The 19,315-nt window shown below is 35.4% G+C and overlaps 1 protein-coding gene across 2 annotated transcripts in view; it reads right to left on the reverse strand.

The window, feature by feature from the left end:
* LOC131800519 (tyrosine-protein kinase receptor torso-like) overlaps positions 1 to 19,315 on the reverse strand; it is a 181,979-nt gene that overhangs the window by 7,097 nt on the left and 155,567 nt on the right. The gene's annotated exons all lie outside the window — the stretch shown is intronic.

Consider the following 19,315-nt stretch of genomic DNA (forward strand, 5'->3'; position numbering starts at 1 on the left):
ATCAAAATAACGGTTTTTGACCCTAGGTCTCTTTGGACCAAATACGTTTCAGGACATTTGGAGTCGATGTAAAGATAGTAGTATCTGATTTGATCCAAACTTGGTACATCGTGATATTACTGTCAAGCTTAGATCGAGTTCGGAGATGGGCAATATCGGTCCATCCCTTCTGGTACCTCCCCCACAAAACGCTGAAATTTTCAACGAAAATATTTTACTGGACAGAAAAAGAAAGGATCATTCGATTTTGCTCCAACTTTAAGAATCCTAATAATTGCATCAGTGCTAGGTCAGGTTCGAAAATGGACAATATCCATCAAGTATGTTCCCCACAAAGGGTCAAAATTTTGAATAAGCATAAATCTAATAAAATGTGAAATAGGAGTCCGATTGTTTTCAAGTTTCACACATCACAATACTTTTTATTAACCCAAGATCTGGTAGGAAGATGGAAAATATCGGTCTACTCCTTCTGGTACGTCCCTCACAAAGGGTCAAATTTTCGAATAACCAAAACGATCATGAAATCCGAAATAAACATCCGGTTCTCTGCAAAAATTTCATATATCCCATTACTATACCCTACACCACAAGGTGGTCAGGGAATTATGTCTTTGTGCATTTGTTTGTAACAGGCAAAAGGAAACGAGATAGACCCATAGTTCCGTTTGATGATCTGCATAGAATCACATTCTGAGTCGATTTATGTCCGTTCATGTCCGTCCGTCCGTCTGTCTGTCCATGTATTTTTGTAAACAAAGTATTTGTTCGCATTTATTGCCCTATCCAGATGAAATTTTGCACAAATCATTTGTTTGGCCCAAGGACGAACTCTTTTGAAATTGGAGATAATCGGCCAAAATTTAGATATAGCACCTATATATATCTTCGTCCGATTTACCTTTTATTGTGCACCAAACGTGTAATATCAGCCCGAATAGTATGAAATTTTGCACATACAACCAAATTAGGCCTGAAAACAACTATGCCAAATTTGATCGAAATCGGTTCAGATATAGCTATAGCTCCCATATATATTGTTCATCCGATTTGTTATTTTTGTCCTCCGCAGCCGTAATATTCACTCTGTAACAACAATATTCAAGGAAATATATCAAATACAGCTCAGAAATATCTTTGCCAAATTTTAGCGAGATCGGTTCCGATTTGGATATAGCTCCCATATATATCTTTATCCGATTTTAAATTATTTGTGCACCAAATGGACAACACAAGTCCAAATTTAAAAGATACAAATGCTACGGCATATTTAGTCCTTTGAACTTTAAATTATAATTATAATCATAGCGTGTATGATTGAATTCTCCCATAAAAACTTTTAATTGTTATGCGGAGCTCTACTAAATTAGCAAAGTGGTGTAGGGTATCATAGAGTCGGCCCGCCCGACTTAAGACTTTCTTTACTGGTTTCTACTAACATAAGATCTGCTATGAATATCGGATATATCGACGAACTCCTTCTGAAACCTCCCCCACAAAGGGTTCAACATTTCGAAAAGCAAAACACACATAAATACAACTCTCTCAAATTTCGAACATCCAATAATTTTTTCAAATCTGTTGTTATTATATCTGTCATAACTTTGCGAAAAAGTCAGCGATTCATTACAACTCCCTATATCTAAATATTTCTCTCAACCAGAAATTTGATATGAATATGGAAATTATCGGAATTTATAATTTCGCATAGAATTGCATATAAATGTTCGAATTTCTTGTAATTTTTCACATACCAATATTTTTATCTGTATTAGATGAAGTATGAAAATGGAATACTTCGGTCCACTATATCTGATACCTCACGCACATTTCCAAATATTTTAAAAAATATTACATGTCTTATATAAAGTGAAGGAAGTAGTCGATATAGTCCAAACCTGGCATTTCGCAATATTCATATCATATTTAGATAAAAATGAAATAGAAAATATGAAACCTATTCCATATAGGCTCAACAGTTTGTATAATAATAACAGAAGTGAAAATATATTGAAATAATGGAACATTGGGTGAGGGTATGCGTCTGTCGAAAAAAAACCGCCTGATACTTTTTTACTTGTTTTTATTGAATTTATTTCTCCACTAATAAACAAACGTCGTTTTTATAAAAACAACAATAATTGGATTAAGCCTGACCATTTTGCAACAACAAAATAATTCTTTATTATTAAATATACTGAGTCTGTTAGTCGACCAGTTTGATCACATCTGTACGTGATGACGTTGCTCAAACTCCATCCACCTTAATTTGACACCGAGCTCAGTAAATTGGTATCTTTAAATCTACTATGCCACGAATTTTGACAATTGACCCAGGAACTGAAGCCAGTTGACCATAGACAGCGGAGATTGACTGTTGGAGAAACAACATGAAAATGCTGATTTTGTCGATAACTTTTTATTTGAGACGAGGCCTATTTCCATGTTGATGGCTTCTTTAATAAGCAGACTGATAGCATTTGGGAGGAGGAAACTCCTCGGGTGATACACGAAAAGCAAATGCATCCTTAACGTCATCATTGGACCTTTTTCTTGAAAATGATCGGGTTCAGGGCAAACAATTAATGGTGTTCAGTATTGTGAAATGATAACCAGTTTTTTCTTGCCTAGAATTGAAGAAATCAAGAGAAAATAAAATAATTGCTGTATCCGTCATTTTCCGGTCGTGTTATTTCGCGTTTTGGAGGCCAGAATTGGTCGCCTAGATTTCACGATTATTTTCAAATATCTGTGTTTTATTTAAAATTTAAAAAAATTTAAAATGTTCACCGAGCACGTACTATGTGGCATATGGCACATTTGTTGAAACCACATGTCATTCTTGTATATAGGGCAAAAAAAAGTGGGATATAAGCTCACGGTAGCGCTCCAGGGCTGTCTTATTTTTTCTGCTACCATCGCCAAATCCAGTGTCAGAACTCGCCAAGTCGCCAGTGTCAGAACAAAATTTTATGCCAAAAGTTATACTGCACTTAGCTTTTTATAACCTCCATCTGGAAAAGGAGGGTATATTAACTTTGTCATTCCGTTTGTAACATCCCTAAATATTCGTCGTAGACTCTATCTTCTATATCTATAAAAGAGGAAAATGTTTGTACGTTTGTTTGTTTGTTTGTTTGTAATTTATGGACTCGAAAACTGCTGAATAGATTTTTCTGAAAATTTCCATATATACTGCAACATCGCCTGAAAGTAACATAGGCTATATACATTTTTGAATTTCCACTTGGAACTGGAGATATAGCATCAGAATCGGAGGTACCTCCCAAAAATTTAGATTTTATATGCACATATCCATTGATCGGTTAAAGATACAGTCTCCAAATTTGGAATGTGTAACGGAATTTGGAACAAAAATAAGTTTGCTAAATTATATTGTAATAGGTTCAGATTTGGATATAGCTCCCATATATATTTTCGACCGATTTCGTTCATTTGATGCCTCAAACACAATATGAATGTTCGATTCCAATGAAATTTGGAATATGTGACGGGATTTGATCCGAAAATAAATTTGTCAAATTATATTGAAATCGGTTCAGATTTGGATATAGCTCCCATATATATTTTCGGCCGATTTCAAGCATTTGATGCACCAAACACGCTATGTATGTCCAAATTTAATGAAATTTAAAAAAAGGAACGGAATCGGGAGCAAAAATGAATTTTTCAAATTATATTGAAATCGGTTCAGATTTGGATATAGCTCCCATATATATTTTCGACCGATTTCATGTATTTGATGAACCAAACACGCTATGTATCTCTAATTTCAATGAAATTTGAAATGTGTAGCGGAAATTAAAACAAATATACATTTGTCAAATTATATTTAAATCGGTTCAGATTTGGATATAGCTCTCATATATATTTTCGACCGATTTCATGTATTTTATGCACCATACACGATATGTATGTTCGATTCCAAAGAAATTTGGAATATGTAACGGGATTTTGATTAGAAAATAAATTAGTCAAATTATATTAAAATCGGTTCAGATTTGGATATAGCTCCTATATATATTATCCGCCGATTTCACATATTTGATGCACATTTGACAAATTATATTCAAATACGCTCAGATGTGATTATAGCTCCATATATATACTCAGCCGATTTCACATATTTGATGCACCCAAAGCGAGAGAGACAAAATCTGGCACCAGCAAAAATTGCCAAATTATATTGAAATCAGTTGAGGTTTGGGTATAGCTAACATATATATTTCGGCCGATTTCATACATATTATGCACCAAACACGATATATATGACCGATTCCAATGAAATTCAGAATGTGTGGCGGAATTTTGTTATAATAATAAATGTGATAAATTAATTGGAAATTAGTTAAGATTTGGATATAGCTCCCATATATATATTCTCGGCCGATTTCACATATTTGACTCACCAATTTCAATTAAATATGAAAGGTGTGGCGGAGTGTGGTGTAAAAGTAATTTTTTTTAAATTATATTTAAATCGGATCAGATTGGGATATGATTTTAATAAGAACCATTGACCCACAACGCCTTAGGCTAACACTAAAAAACAACACAACAATTTATTTGAAATACGCTTATTACGGCGAAGTATGTTGCTATCTCGAATTCACTACTTGCAATAGAAATGCCACTCTACTTAAAAAAATTGCAGTTTCCTGCACGCTTGGTATTTGCTATGAAATAAATAAATCAAAAGGACAAACACTTCGTGTATGCATGTCATGTTACTGCTTTTGTAATGATTTTGTTTACTAACTGTAACGAACACCATATTTGTGTGGAAACACTTCCTAAGAAATGTCAGTTTTGGTCGAAATAAACAAAATATTAGTGGTAGGACTATGGGAGTTATAAGTGCTAGCAATAGCAGTCGGCAGCGGGGTCCGCGTCCTTCATTAATATTTGTCTGTGTAAATGTTACGATAATATTTTATAACTCCCGATTTTTTTATAAACAAAAGATATATGGACTGATGTTACAAAGCATACTGATTACTACATGCCCCATAAACGTTTGTAACGAACTAGGCTGAAATTGACAACAAAAGGTATCGATTTAACAGTTATTTTATTTAGCTACTCCTAGATGTTAAATGGAGTGCTAAGCCTCTCTACCCACCCTACCTTCGGCTCTATATGGGCTTATATATATTTTGATAGAACCCCAATTTATACTCGGAACTAACTATCTACTTCGGCATCATCTCAATAGGAAAACTCATTCGTTTTGTTTAAAAATCCATATTATAAATATTCAACAAATTTATTCAATAGACTTCCATTTTAAAAATTACTTAATAAATACCAACAATTTAAATTATACTAGTTGATAGTCTTTTTTATAATGAATGAAAAATTTGGTAAATAGAAATTCAATAAATATATAATGATTATCGAGTATAAATTTATAATTTAAATACATGCGCATTGATGAATCAAAAATATTGTTCAACCCACTGTAGGGTACATACATAAGAAGAGAAGAGAATGTATGGAAATATAAAGAAATTTAATCATATGTAGCAATGGAATGTGTAACAAGGGAGAATATGATTTCGTATTTTCTTTTGTTACTTTAAGCAAAAAAAAAAAAAAACCAAAATAAATCACAATAATGATGCACTTACCCCAACATCTTCGCGATAAATTGATGAGGCCTCCCAATTGACGCTGACTGATGTATGGAATAGATTCAGGAACGTAGTATTATGCTGTTTATAAAGAATAATTAGATGAACTTATCCTTATACATAGGACTTAGTAACTGTGATCAGTATTTTTATAGCGTAATTTTTCAGTAATTTTTCACACATTCTCTTGATTTTTGTTTAAAATGATTATGACTAATATTTTTAGATATTTTTTTATCTTTAGAATTAGAATATCAAATCTATAACACTTGCACATACACGAAATTGATTTTTTCTCTTCATTTTAATTATTTTAGCAAATATTAAAAAAAATGGTATTCATCACATGTTTTTATTACCGATCTTACAAGCGCGTCTATTGAAACTAGTTTTACGCGTCATTGTTCAGTTATTTAAAAGAAAGAAGAGAAGAGAAAAATAAACTCAATGCATGCTGTACGTGAAAGTGTTGTTGTTGTTAAATTTACAAGGTGAAAGAAAGAATGCAAATAAGGGCAATGATTTTGTTGTTGTTTAACTATTATATTACTCATTATTCTGTTCTCCAAAAATTCACATGGTATAACACCCAAGATCTCTTTTTTTTTTACTCAAATGCACAGTGTTCCAATATTTAGAATAATTTATTATAATTTCCAACTGATAGGAAATTGTAAATTCGATATTAGTTCGAAGAATGTTGTGAAAAATACCAGAGTTATCTGTCTAGAAAATGAGATTTTCCTACGCAATATACGTTATTGCGAATGAACGATACATGCATGTGACGATCTTACAACGTGGTCTCCAAGGTTTTGTTGAGAATTTACCACTTATCTCAGATAAAGGGTTCACTGGCTGAATTATTTCTGAGGCTGCCAAAGTTTGGTCTACTTAAAGACGGAATCTTTACGCCAAATCTCTGTTCTTTCCTCCTTGTAGTAGATCTTTTAGAGCACACAAATATCACTTTCCAAAACGCTTTTTAATAAATATGTTGCTTATGGAATGTGTAGCCGCCAATCGGGCAGATATTTTAATTAAATCTTTGGCAATGATATAAATTCTCTGGCATCATCTGAAAAGAACCACCATCGATCCGGTTCCAGAAATTGCAATTATTTTTGGGCAGCCAGGTTATGGAAACGTTGTAGCTATAAGGTTTGAAGCGTAACTTATTTTAGAAGGTAGCGTGTGAGATAACCTAAATATTTTCCATAATTTATCAACTGTTTACTATTATTTATGAGAAGTATTACCTTGTGATTTTTCGTTCGAAATTTATTTGTTCACCAAATAATGGGACTTGAAAATATCCTCAACTTTTTAGAGGTTAAATTTATTTTTACCAATTTTATATTTTAGATGATGTGCACAGTTCAACAATTTGTTAAAAAAGAACGAGTTTGAAACCAGCGTGTTCTAAGGTAACTTTTGTAATATCAATTTAGTATTTAGGAGCAAAGCGTAATGAAAAATTTCGAACATCGAAAGTAGTGTTGCCATATTGGTTAATAGAAAGCCTAATGGATTTGATAACATAATATTATGATAATTGATGATCAATATGACCGTTAACAAAAAGATGTTTTTGATTTCCAAATTAAATACAAATGTTAGGTTTTTACGTGAAAGTTCACCACAAAACCACATAATTCTGTCTTTTTAAGAAACAGAATTAGGAGGAAAAAGAACTTTCAGGGTCTTATATCCTTTCCATGAAATGTCCCAACAAGTTTACCATCCATATCTTCCAAAATATAATAATGACTTCCCAATTTTTCACGAACTTTTGCTTTTAGGAAAACAGGAGCTAATTTCGAGTTAAACTTCTTTTCAAGGTTACTTTGGGCAAAATTTCTTCTGAACACTTCCTGTCCGACATTAAACGAAATCAATCTAGTGCGCAGATTGTAATGATCTCTGTTTTTCTCATATGCCTCCTTTATGTGTTTCATGATATCTGTCCTTAAGATCTGAAGATGGTCTGGTCTAGAAAGCTTGGCAATAGGTTCTTCTAGGATTTCTAAATTTTTCAACAATTTATACGATGAGCCGTGGGTGATCATATTTAACCCAAATAATGCACGATATGGAGACATTTCAATACTTTGATGATGGGAATTGCGCAGAGCACAACTTATGGAGCTTAAATGTTGGTCCCAACACTGATGATCCTTTTTAATATATGCGCGAATTCCTGCAATCAGAGATCGGTTAACACGTTCTGATGCGTTGGCCTGCGGTGAATAATATGCAGTATAACAATGTTCAACCCCATAAGCTGTAAGGAAGGCATTAAAATCGTGAGCCTTAAACTGAGTTCCATTATCACTTACGATTGTCTCTGGAACTCCGTACAAATGAAAGATATGCTTTTCCAAAAAATCCTGAATGCTAGATGAGGTGAATTTTCGTAGTGGGCAAACCCAATGGTATTTAGTAAGGTGATCTAATACTATTAAGAGCCCTATATAACCTGACTTGCTACGCGGATATGGACCCAGGATGTCTATATATAGTCTTTGGAAGGGTCTAGAAGTGATAATTCGTTTTCCCATGGGAGGCTTCATTATAAAATTGGGAGATTTCGTAGATTTACACACTTCACATGTCTTGATATACTGTCGAACATCCCGAACCATACCAGGCCAATAGAGATTTCGTCTAATAGTTTCTAATGTTTTTACAATTCCACCGTGTGAAGAGAGGGGCGAATCATGAGCTCTAATCAAGACAGATCGGCGAAGATTTTCGGGAATCCAGAGTTTCCATGCCGAGTTCTCCTGCTCTGGGTCACCTGAATAATGGTCAATTCGTATATATACATAATCGTCCACAATTTTTATATCCGGGTACTTTCCACTGTTGTTGTTAACTTTTTTCTTAAGTTCCTCGTAATCTGAGTCTTTAAAATGAGAGGAATCCAAATCAACTTCTGGTTCGATAATATTTATCGTTTCTACAGAAGATTCAGGTATACGTGAAAGAGCGTCTGGCACAACATTGTCTTTACCCTTTCTGTGACTAATAGAGAAACGAAAGGATTGCAGTTGGAAAACCCATCTAGCCAGTCTACCACTCAGATTAGGTTGTTTCATTAGCCAGACTAGACTGGAATGGTCGGTGATAACTTCGAACTCCTGCATTTCGATGTAGCATCTAAAGCGTTTAATGGCTTCCAACGCAGCCAAGCATTCGCGCTCGGTAACGCTGTAGTTGCGTTGTGCCGAATTCAATTTCCTACTCATAAATGCAATAGGTCGTTCTTGGTTATCATCGTCCACTTGGACTAATACGGCACCAATACCATAATCACTGGCGTCGCAATGTATGAAAAATTTCTTAGAAAAATGAGGATTGATTAGTACAGGTGCTGAGGTTAATAGACTCTTGATACGTTCGAATGCTTGTTGAGCTTCATGGGTCCAGACAAATTTCTTTTTGGTTGATACCACTTCGGTTATAGGATAAACTTCTGATGAGAAGTTCTCTATAAACCGACGGTACCATCCAGCTAGTCCTAGGAACCCTCGAACCTGTTTGAGATTCTTTGGAACCGGCCAGTTTAAAATTGAACTAATTTTATCTGGATCGGTAGTTATTCCACCGTTCCCGATAATATATCCCAAATAGTTTACACGGGTAACACAAAATTTGCTCTTACCAATATTTAAAGTTAAATTAGCCTTCTTGAATTGCGAAGCAATGCGAACCAAGACTTCGAGATGACTTTCAAAGCTTTCAGACACTATCACCAAATCATCCAGGTAGCCAAATACACAATGTCGGAGATCAACGGGTATGATCTCATCCACTAGACGACACATTGTCTGTGGTGCATTGCATAGCCCAAAGGGCATCACGACAAATTGGTATAAGGGTCTACCTGGAATAGTGAAAGCGTAAGAGGTTTGGAAGCTTCGTCCAAGGCGACTTGCCAATAAGCGTCTTTGAGATCTAATTTGGTAATCAGATTGGCCTTAGGAAGCCGAGCAAATATCCCTTCTATCGACGGAAGAGGATATGCATCTTTTTTAGTGACCATATTCAATTTTCTGGCGTCTAAGCACAATCGGACTTTTCCTGGTTTTATTACCAGTCGCATTGGGGAACTCCAGGCGGAGGTAGATGGCTCTATAACGCCCATGGAAAGCATTCTGTCGATTTCTTTGAACATAACCTTTTCGACGGCTGGAGAAACCGGATAGTATCTTTGCTTAATTGGTGTCGCATTCCCTACGTCGATAGAATGACGGATCAATTCAGTCCGACCTAGTCCTTGAACTTCGAAATCAGGAAATAGTTGTATGACACAGTTAAGTTGTTGAGTTTGTTCATTGGAAAGGGGATATGCAATGTCTTCATTAGCATCAATATCAGAATGGATATGAGAATGAGAGTTGTCATCTTTTAGTTCCTTCAGATCTAAAGGATCATTAAAAGAAACCATGTCTACACAGCTTAAGAAATTTTTGAACAAATTGAACTTTTTGAAAAAGTCAATACCCAATATTAATTTTTGTGACAATGAAGGAATAATAAATAACTTTATGGGTTGTTTTTGGTTTTTGAAAGTTATATGAACGTCTAACCATCCAAGCACTTTTTGCAGACTTCCATCAGCAGTTTTAACGAATGATTTAATTTTAGTGAAATTTGCTAGTTTTTCAAAATCAGAGGTAGCTAAATCTGCACCTATGCAGCTAATATTGGCTCCTGTGTCCAAAAGACCAAATTCATTAAAGTTCAGGAACGATACTTTAGCGTAATAACGTTTATCTTTTGGGTCGCTTATTATTGCAGATACTAGGAGTCGGCGACTTAGCTTGCGCAATTTCCAGTATTTTCGCAGTCTTAACGTGGATCTTTTAGGCTTTGAATAAATGACGTCGGTTACAGTATCAACGTTAAAAATCTGATTCCTTCTTTCTATATAATTTCGCCATCGAACATGGTAAGGCAGAAGAGGATATAAAATCTTGGAATTATTATTATCTGTTTTTAAGGCAGGTTGTGGATTTGTAAAAATTTTTTTGGTTTGATTTGGCAATTCAGTTGGAGATGTATATTCAGTTTGATTTGAAAGGTCGATCTGAGTAGAAACCTTACTTGGTGTATTTAAATTTACTAAAGGGATATACTGTTTATATTCTATTGTTCCACCCTGGGAACTGGTGTTCGGAAGTTTTTTGATGTCAATGATTTTTTTGCCAAACATGTAGAGCAGTTAGGTTTGTAAACCTCCTTGGCACCGCACCCGTAACAAAAGATCTTCCTGTCTTTCAAACAATCTTCCCAATGATGTCCGAGATCTCCACAGTTCCAACATTGGATATTAGGGGAATAAGTTTTAATGGCATCAACCTCGGCATCAACGAATGAATTATCGTTAGTTTCTGAACTTCCTCCTTGATTCTCTATCTCTGTGATTTGTCTTTTCAATGGAGGAATATTTTGGTTTCGACTAAGCAAATTTCGTCTGACATGTTCATCATTTAAAAAGTTCTCACGTTTCTGAACAAGCTTTCGTAAATGAGAAATAGATTCAATTTGCAAGTATAATAAATCCTGACGAATACCTGGGAGAAGATTTCGGGTAATAATTTCAACGAGCTCAGATTCTTGTATTGGCGAACTTAATCGGTCAACAATTGATGAAATTGCTTCATAAAAAGTGTCGAAATTTTCTGTAGGTTTTTGTTTCCGATTCCTCAACTCCTCACGAATGTCAAAACAGGTTTTGTAATCGCGATATTGGGATCGCAATGCCGTACAAAAACTATTCCAATCCACAGTGGATACTTGCTTTCGGTATCGCCAGTACCAATTTTTTGCTTTACCGGATAGCAATATGTTTAGATTTTTACAAATCAATGTGAAATCACCATTGAAATTGTCGTGAGTAAGGGAATGTACTCTATATATAAATTCCTCAACATTTAAACCATTAGAGGACCCATCAAATTGCAGATGCCAACTATGAATTATGGAACCGATTTTATCAGTGGAAAAGTTGCATGTGGACGGATTGGAACTAGAATAGTCATTAGAATGTGAAGTATTTACGGCTTTAATATGGGAAAAGGTATCTCGAGATCTTGAATTAACATGCGCGCTATTTGAATACACATTATTGGGATTTTGAGGAACCTGTAACGGATTCTGAGATGATGTAGGCAATATATTTAAAGTACTTAACAATCTCGTTAAGTTTTGCTCAATCAAGCGATTAATTTGTTCATGATCTACTCCAGGGTTGGGAGCATTATTATTGGTCGAAGAAGTTTGAGGCCTTTGTCTCTGTGGAGTGTTTAAATGTTCATTATTTATACCTATTAAGGATGAATTTGGGTCTTGGTTACTGCGAGAGTAACTACGAGTGTGGTAACTATGAGCTTTTGCGCCTCTTGGCTTTCCTCTCATACTCGCCTTACTACCAGATGAATGCGACTGAGTAGAATTAGTATTGGTAGGGGCGGAAAGTGGGACATTGACGTCAAAATCAGCAAGAAAACTATATTTCTTGAGATCAGCTAGATCACAAGGTTTTTTACAAATTGGGCATTCAGCCGATGTTGCTAAAAATGTCTCAATGCAGTGTCTATGGAAAACGTGTGAACACTCCTTAATTATAAGGCAGTCTTGGCTTCCTAATATTGTCTCCTCACAAATAAAGCACTCCAAAAGTGTTTCTACATTTGGAGCTGGTTCTGTAGGTATAACATTAGCAGAAAGGGGAGGAGTTCTACTAATCGACATATTGAATATGTTCTACAAATAAACTTGAAATTAAAAAAAATGTTGAAAAGTGTAATGTAACTGTAATTAGATACCAAGTTTCGTTACTTTAGTGATATAATTATTCAAATGAAGAATAAGCAGATATATTTTGTTTAAAAATAATTGTATATTGATTTTAGAGTTTCCTAATGATGATGATGTGTGTACGAAATAAATGAACAACTGATATAATCGATACTGAAATAACAATTTGGGCTATAGAGTTTTATGCTACCTAGAATGACAAATAAAAGAAACAACCATAAAAGACTCCGAATACTTTGAAACATCTGTGGGAATCGCCAGAGAATATTGGACAAGGATTTGCAGACAGCAATACCCCTGTATTCCGGACATATTTTCTGGTTGATTGGTAACTAGTTAAATTTATTGATCATGGAAGATAACGTAAAACCATTGCAATGCGCATTCACCATAATTTTGATTCTCATAAATTTGAAACAAATGTACATGCACTAAACGGATAGTCTGCTCGAAACCTCAAGCAACTACAATTTTCCAGGAAAGGAATGTAAATTATCTCAGATAAATTTGAAAAAAAAAAACTAAGTAAAATCACAAAACAACTAAATATATGAAATCTACTATGGAAAAAAAATGAGCCGAGAAGGAAATGTAAGCCCTTCGGGCCCCACGTTGGGCGCCAATTATTGTAACGAACACCATATTTGTGTGGAAACACTTCCTAAGAAATGTCAGTTTTGGTCGAAATAAACAAAATATTAGTGGTAGGACTATGGGAGTTATAAGTGCTAGCAATAGCAGTCGGCAGCGGGGTCCGCGTCCTTCATTAATATTTGTCTGTGTAAATGTTACGATAATATTTTATAACTCCCGATTTTTTTATAAACAAAAGATATATGGACTGATGTTACAAAGCATACTGATTACTACATGCCCCATAAACGTTTGTAACGAACTAGGCTGAAATTGACAACAAAAGGTATCGATTTAACAGTTATTTTATTTAGCTACTCCTAGATGTTAAATGGAGTGCTAAGCCTCTCTACCCACCCTACCTTCGGCTCTATATGGGCTTATATATATTTTGATAGAACCCCAATTTATACTCGGAACTAACTATCTACTTCGGCATCATCTCAATAGGAAAACTCATTCGTTTTGTTTAAAAATCCATATTATAAATATTCAACAAATTTATTCAATAGACTTCCATTTTAAAAATTACTTAATAAATACCAACAATTTAAATTATACTAGTTGATAGTCTTTTTTATAATGAATGAAAAATTTGGTAAATAGAAATTCAATAAATATATAATGATTATCGAGTATAAATTTATAATTTAAATACATGCGCATTGATGAATCAAAAATATTGTTCAACCCACTGTAGGGTACATACATAAGAAGAGAAGAGAATGTATGGAAATATAAAGAAATTTAATCATATGTAGCAATGGAATGTGTAACAAGGGAGAATATGATTTCGTATTTTCTTTTGTTACTTTAAGCAAAAAAAAAAAAAAACCAAAATAAATCACAATAATGATGCACTTACCCCAACATCTTCGCGATAAATTGATGAGGCCTCCCAATTGACGCTGACTGATGTATGGAATAGATTCAGGAACGTAGTATTATGCTGTTTATAAAGAATAATTAGATGAACTTATCCTTATACATAGGACTTAGTAACTGTGATCAGTATTTTATAGCGTAATTTTTCAGTAATTTTTCACACATTCTCTTGATTTTTGTTTAAAATGATTATGACTAATATTTTTAGATATTTTTTTATCTTTAGAATTAGAATATCAAATCTATAACACTTGCACATACACGAAATTGATTTTTTCTCTTCATTTTAATTATTTTAGCAAATATTAAAAAAAATGGTATTCATCACATGTTTTTATTACCGATCTTACAAGCGCGTCTATTGAAACTAGTTTTACGCGTCATTGTTCAGTTATTTAAAAGAAAGAAGAGAAGAGAAAAATAAACTCAATGCATGCTGTACGTGAAAGTGTTGTTGTTGTTAAATTTACAAGGTGAAAGAAAGAATGCAAATAAGGGCAATGATTTTGTTGTTGTTTAACTATTATATTACTCATTATTCTGTTCTCCAAAAATTCACATGGTATAACACCCAAGATCTCTTTTTTTTTACTCAAATGCACAGTGTTCCAATATTTAGAATAATTTATTATAATTTCCAACTGATAGGAAATTGTAAATTCGATATTAGTTCGAAGAATGTTGTGAAAAATACCAGAGTTATCTGTCTAGAAAATGAGATTTTCCTACGCAATATACGTTATTGCGAATGAACGATACATGCATGTGACGATCTTACAACGTGGTCTCCAAGGTTTTGTTGAGAATTTACCACTTATCTCAGATAAAGGGTTCACTGGCTGAATTATTTCTGAGGCTGCCAAAGTTTGGTCTACTTAAAGACGGAATCTTTACGCCAAATCTCTGTTCTTTCCTCCTTGTAGTAGATCTTTTAGAGCACACAAATATCACTTTCCAAAACGCTTTTTAATAAATATGTTGCTTATGGAATGTGTAGCCGCCAATCGGGCAGATATTTTAATTAAATCTTTGGCAATGATATAAATTCTCTGGCATCATCTGAAAAGAACCACCATCGATCCGGTTCCAGAAATTGCAATTATTTTTGGGCAGCCAGGTTATGGAAACGTTGTAGCTATAAGGTTTGAAGCGTAACTTATTTTAGAAGGTAGCGTGTGAGATAACCTAAATATTTTCCATAATTTATCAACTGTTTACTATTATTTATGAGAAGTATTACCTTGTGATTTTTCGTTCGAAATTTATTTGTTCACCAAATAATGGGACTTGAAAATATCCTCAACTTTTTAGAGGTTAAATTTATTTTTACCAATTTTATATTTTAGATGATGTGCACAGTTCAACAATTTGTTAAAAAAGAACGAGTTTGAAACCAGCGTGTTCTAAGGTAACTTTTGTAATATCAATTTAGTATTTAGGAGCAAAGCGTAATGAAAAATTTCGAACATCGAAAGTAGTGTTGCCATATTGGTTAATAGAAAGCCTAATGGATTTGATAACATAATATTATGATAATTGATGATCAATATGACCGTTAACAAAAAGATGTTTTTGATTTCCAAATTAAATACAAATGTTAGGTTTTTACGTGAAAGTTCACCACATAACGCATTAAATTAGTGCAATATTTTTTTTTAATTTTTAAATTTGTTTTTCTTTATCCAACATATATTCGTAAATAAAATTTTGAATGCATATAAAATCAAAAGGGGTAGCGAAGCGCACCGGGTTCAGCTAGTAAAGTATATATATTCATAATCAGCATAAGTCGAGATAGCGGTGTCCGTCTGTTGAAATCACGATACAGCCCACATTTTTTTACGTAAAGCTTCAAAATTTAGCAAAAGAATTTGTATTGGGTGGTTGGCATTAAAAATGAGATTTATCGGCCCGCGTTTTAATATAGCCGCCATATTACGGTACCCCCCGATATTCGGCTTTTTTATGATTTTTTCCACGGATTTGTCTAAAATTTGGTAGTTGTTGGTCATAATAGGTTCTAACTCCGATTTCGAAACATTGTATGTATAGATCCACGTTTTTGTATAGCCCCCATATAACGGTCCCTATATTTGGTAGTTTGAGTATTATTGTCACATTTTTCAACGGATTTGTGCAAAAATTGATATTGGTAGTTCGTAATTGGTTCTATCTCCGGTGGTTAATCATTGTATGTTTAGGTCGACGTTTTTGTATAGCCCTTACATAATGGCACCTCCGGATATTCAGTATTTTGATGATTTTTGCCACATTTTTCCACCGATTTGTCTAAAACTTAGTATTTGTAATTCAAAATGGGTTCTAGCTCCGATGACAGAACATTGAAAATTTTGATTCATCTTTTCCTATACTGACATATAACGATACCCGGTATTTTGGTAATCCTAGTCACATTTACCCTCGAAATTGTTTCAAATTTGGTATTTAAGAAGATAGGTAGATGACAATCATTGAATTATAAAATTGTCTATGGAGATTATCGTTTTGGTTTTTTTAATTTAACAGCATTATCCAAACGGTCTTACTGGTATTTGCAGTTAAAAATGGAACACGTTTGAATTCAGATACTTCTATATAAAAATGTTTTCTTTATTATTAAAAGTCTTTTATTTGTTTTTGATAGTTTCTAATTAATTTATGCTCACGTTCATTTAAATAATTATTTTTAATTTATAACGGAGTAAATCGTTTCAGTAAGTGGTATGTAATAATCAACTTTCCTCCAAAATCAAGGCCAGGCTTTAATATACACCCAATGGAGCGATTGAGTTCATATATTTTTTTGAGTTCTTGGACAAGCTAAATTATATTTGTGATAAATGTCACATTTTAAATTGAAAATTGTACATAGACGTTAAAAGTTTTCATATTTTCCGATATCTTTTTTTGGATTTGTCAATAGCAGTGCTCAGTACATCTAAAACTTCTTCAATATTTTAGCTTTTGTGTGCATAAATAATAAATTATCCAAGTATTAACTGTCAAAATAAAAGATAAAATGCGCAATTTCCTATAATCCGCCAAAAATCGTCATGTCGCCAAATCCAAAATGAAATCTTTGAAGAAGTACGCCCCAATGATACCACCAGCCCATAAACCACACCAAACTGTGTGCATCAGTTGTTGTTGTTGTAGCAGTTTTAACATGTTCCGTTGTTTGTTTCCTGACTAATTCGGTTCTTCCTCAATGTCCAGGTTTAGGAATTCTGCTACCTTTATGGGCTGTAGCCATAGATTCTCTGGAGTTGGGTAGGTTTGGCTGGACAATTAAACAGGTGCAGCGTATTGTGCGGGCCTGTATCGCACGCTGGGCAGGCGTTCTGCACATCTTCGTCAATTCGTGCCCAATATGAATTGAGACGGCTGCACCATCCTGAACGTAGTTGGGCCAAAACTACCCTGGTTTGCCTAGGCAGCCGACGTTCTTCAGCTGCAATGGATGGGGGGTGGACTCCGAGTATGGCACTCATACTGTAATTATTAACTACCTCTGCGACTGCATCAGTATGAATGCTATTCAGACCCGCTTGATAAGCTTCATGATCTAGGGGCTCTCTCTTATATCGCTGGAGAGAGGTCCAGATCATGCAGATCCTTCCTGACACTCCTGGGTGGGGGAGTTCTATCCACCATATGGTGGTTAGGGTGACTCCCACGATAACACCCAAGCAGGTACTGCAACGAAAGCGTATGACTATGCTGACGTAAGGGAAGAACCTTCGTCTCCTCATGTAAATGGTCCACAGGAGTCATGAGGAGGCACCCTGTTGCAGTTCTCAGGGCGGCATTCTTGCAGGTCTGAATACTTTTCCACTGCTTTGCACTCGTATTCGCCGACCACAATAGAGCCGCATAGCTAACCACAGACCGACCTATCGCTTTATATCCAAGTGCTGCCGGCTAGCGCCTTGAGGACCTTGTTCCTACTTTTCATTTCATCGCAAATAGCTGTGGCTTGCCCGGAAGACTTGAACATGCTATCGGATGTGACCCCAAGGATTTTGGGGTAGTTGGTGGTCGGAATTATGTGCCCCTCGACCTGCACATTCAGCTGTGTTCTCATCTCCGCAGTCCATGTGGTAAATATATAGAGCTCTTATGCGACATATTACTCTTTGCCTCGCCCTATCACTCTCGGAGTGCTCGACAAATTGGCGGTTACAATGGCCAGAGCACCTCTTCGGATCAGTCACAGTTACGTCGTTAAATGTGACTGCTGTCATATCATCCCAGGGTTCGAGAGTGACTTTACCGTTACCCACAGTTTACTCAAATCGGTTCCAATGTTACAACACTTCAGATGGTCTAGCCACTTCATTCGCTTATGTTCCTGTACCAACCTGTTGACTTCCACTGTCAGTTCACTGACTCTGGGATCAGTAGGGTTGGTACGTCGGAGCTCAATCCCGCTGCCTCTGCTGGGAAATTTGATCTTACTTCGGGTATTCGACCAGCCGGTATATAGCGAGCGGCTGCAGCTTTGATGGTATCCCGGAAAATCCTTTCAGCTACCCAAACATCAGAAAGATTGGGCAGTTCTCTGAAGCGGAGGTTGAGGAACTCTCTGAACTTAGGCCAGTGGGCTTTCCCATGGTTAGGGAAAGTGCGGCGTTCAGAGGTTATGAAATCGGGCGATCTGCTGATGGAGACGATTATCGGGAGATGGTCTGAGCCAAGAGAAATGATGGGTTGCCAAGTCACGTCATTTATCAGACCGAGTGACACAATAGTTAAATCTGGCGAACTGTGACACTCTCCTCTTATTCGGGTGAGGGCATCCTCGTTTACCGTGCAAAATGTGGAGCAGTCAATCTGCTCTGCCAACGCTGATCCCCTCTGGGCATTACCTAGGACGGAATGCCTCAACTCATGGTGGGCATGGAAATCCCCCAGTACCAGGCGGTTATTGCCTTCCAAAAGTGGGCTTATATTAGGCAAGTAACGCGGTTCACAGCTATTAACCGGCGGGATATACACATTAAGCACCTCTACCTCGGCAGTTCAACACTTGACTGCAACCCCCATACATTCCATGTATGGGTCAGTAGAGACTAGCTCAAGCGAGATAGGTCTGTATTGAACCGAATGGTGTAACAGGAACGCTAATCCCCCACCTCCACTTCTGGTGCGATCTTTCCTCAATACGTTGTAACCATTGCAACGTTGTAAGCTACAATTTTCATTGAGCTTGGTTTCATGCACCGCTGCGATCTTATTATTTCTCCGATTCATAAAATCCACTATCTCATCAATTTTACCTCGGAGTCTGCTGCAATTGAATTGCAAGAATGATG

Source organism: Musca domestica, unplaced genomic scaffold (genome assembly GCF_030504385.1).
Source record: "Musca domestica strain aabys unplaced genomic scaffold, Musca_domestica.polishedcontigs.V.1.1 17, whole genome shotgun sequence".
NCBI classification, from domain to species: Eukaryota; Metazoa; Arthropoda; class Insecta; order Diptera; family Muscidae; genus Musca; species Musca domestica.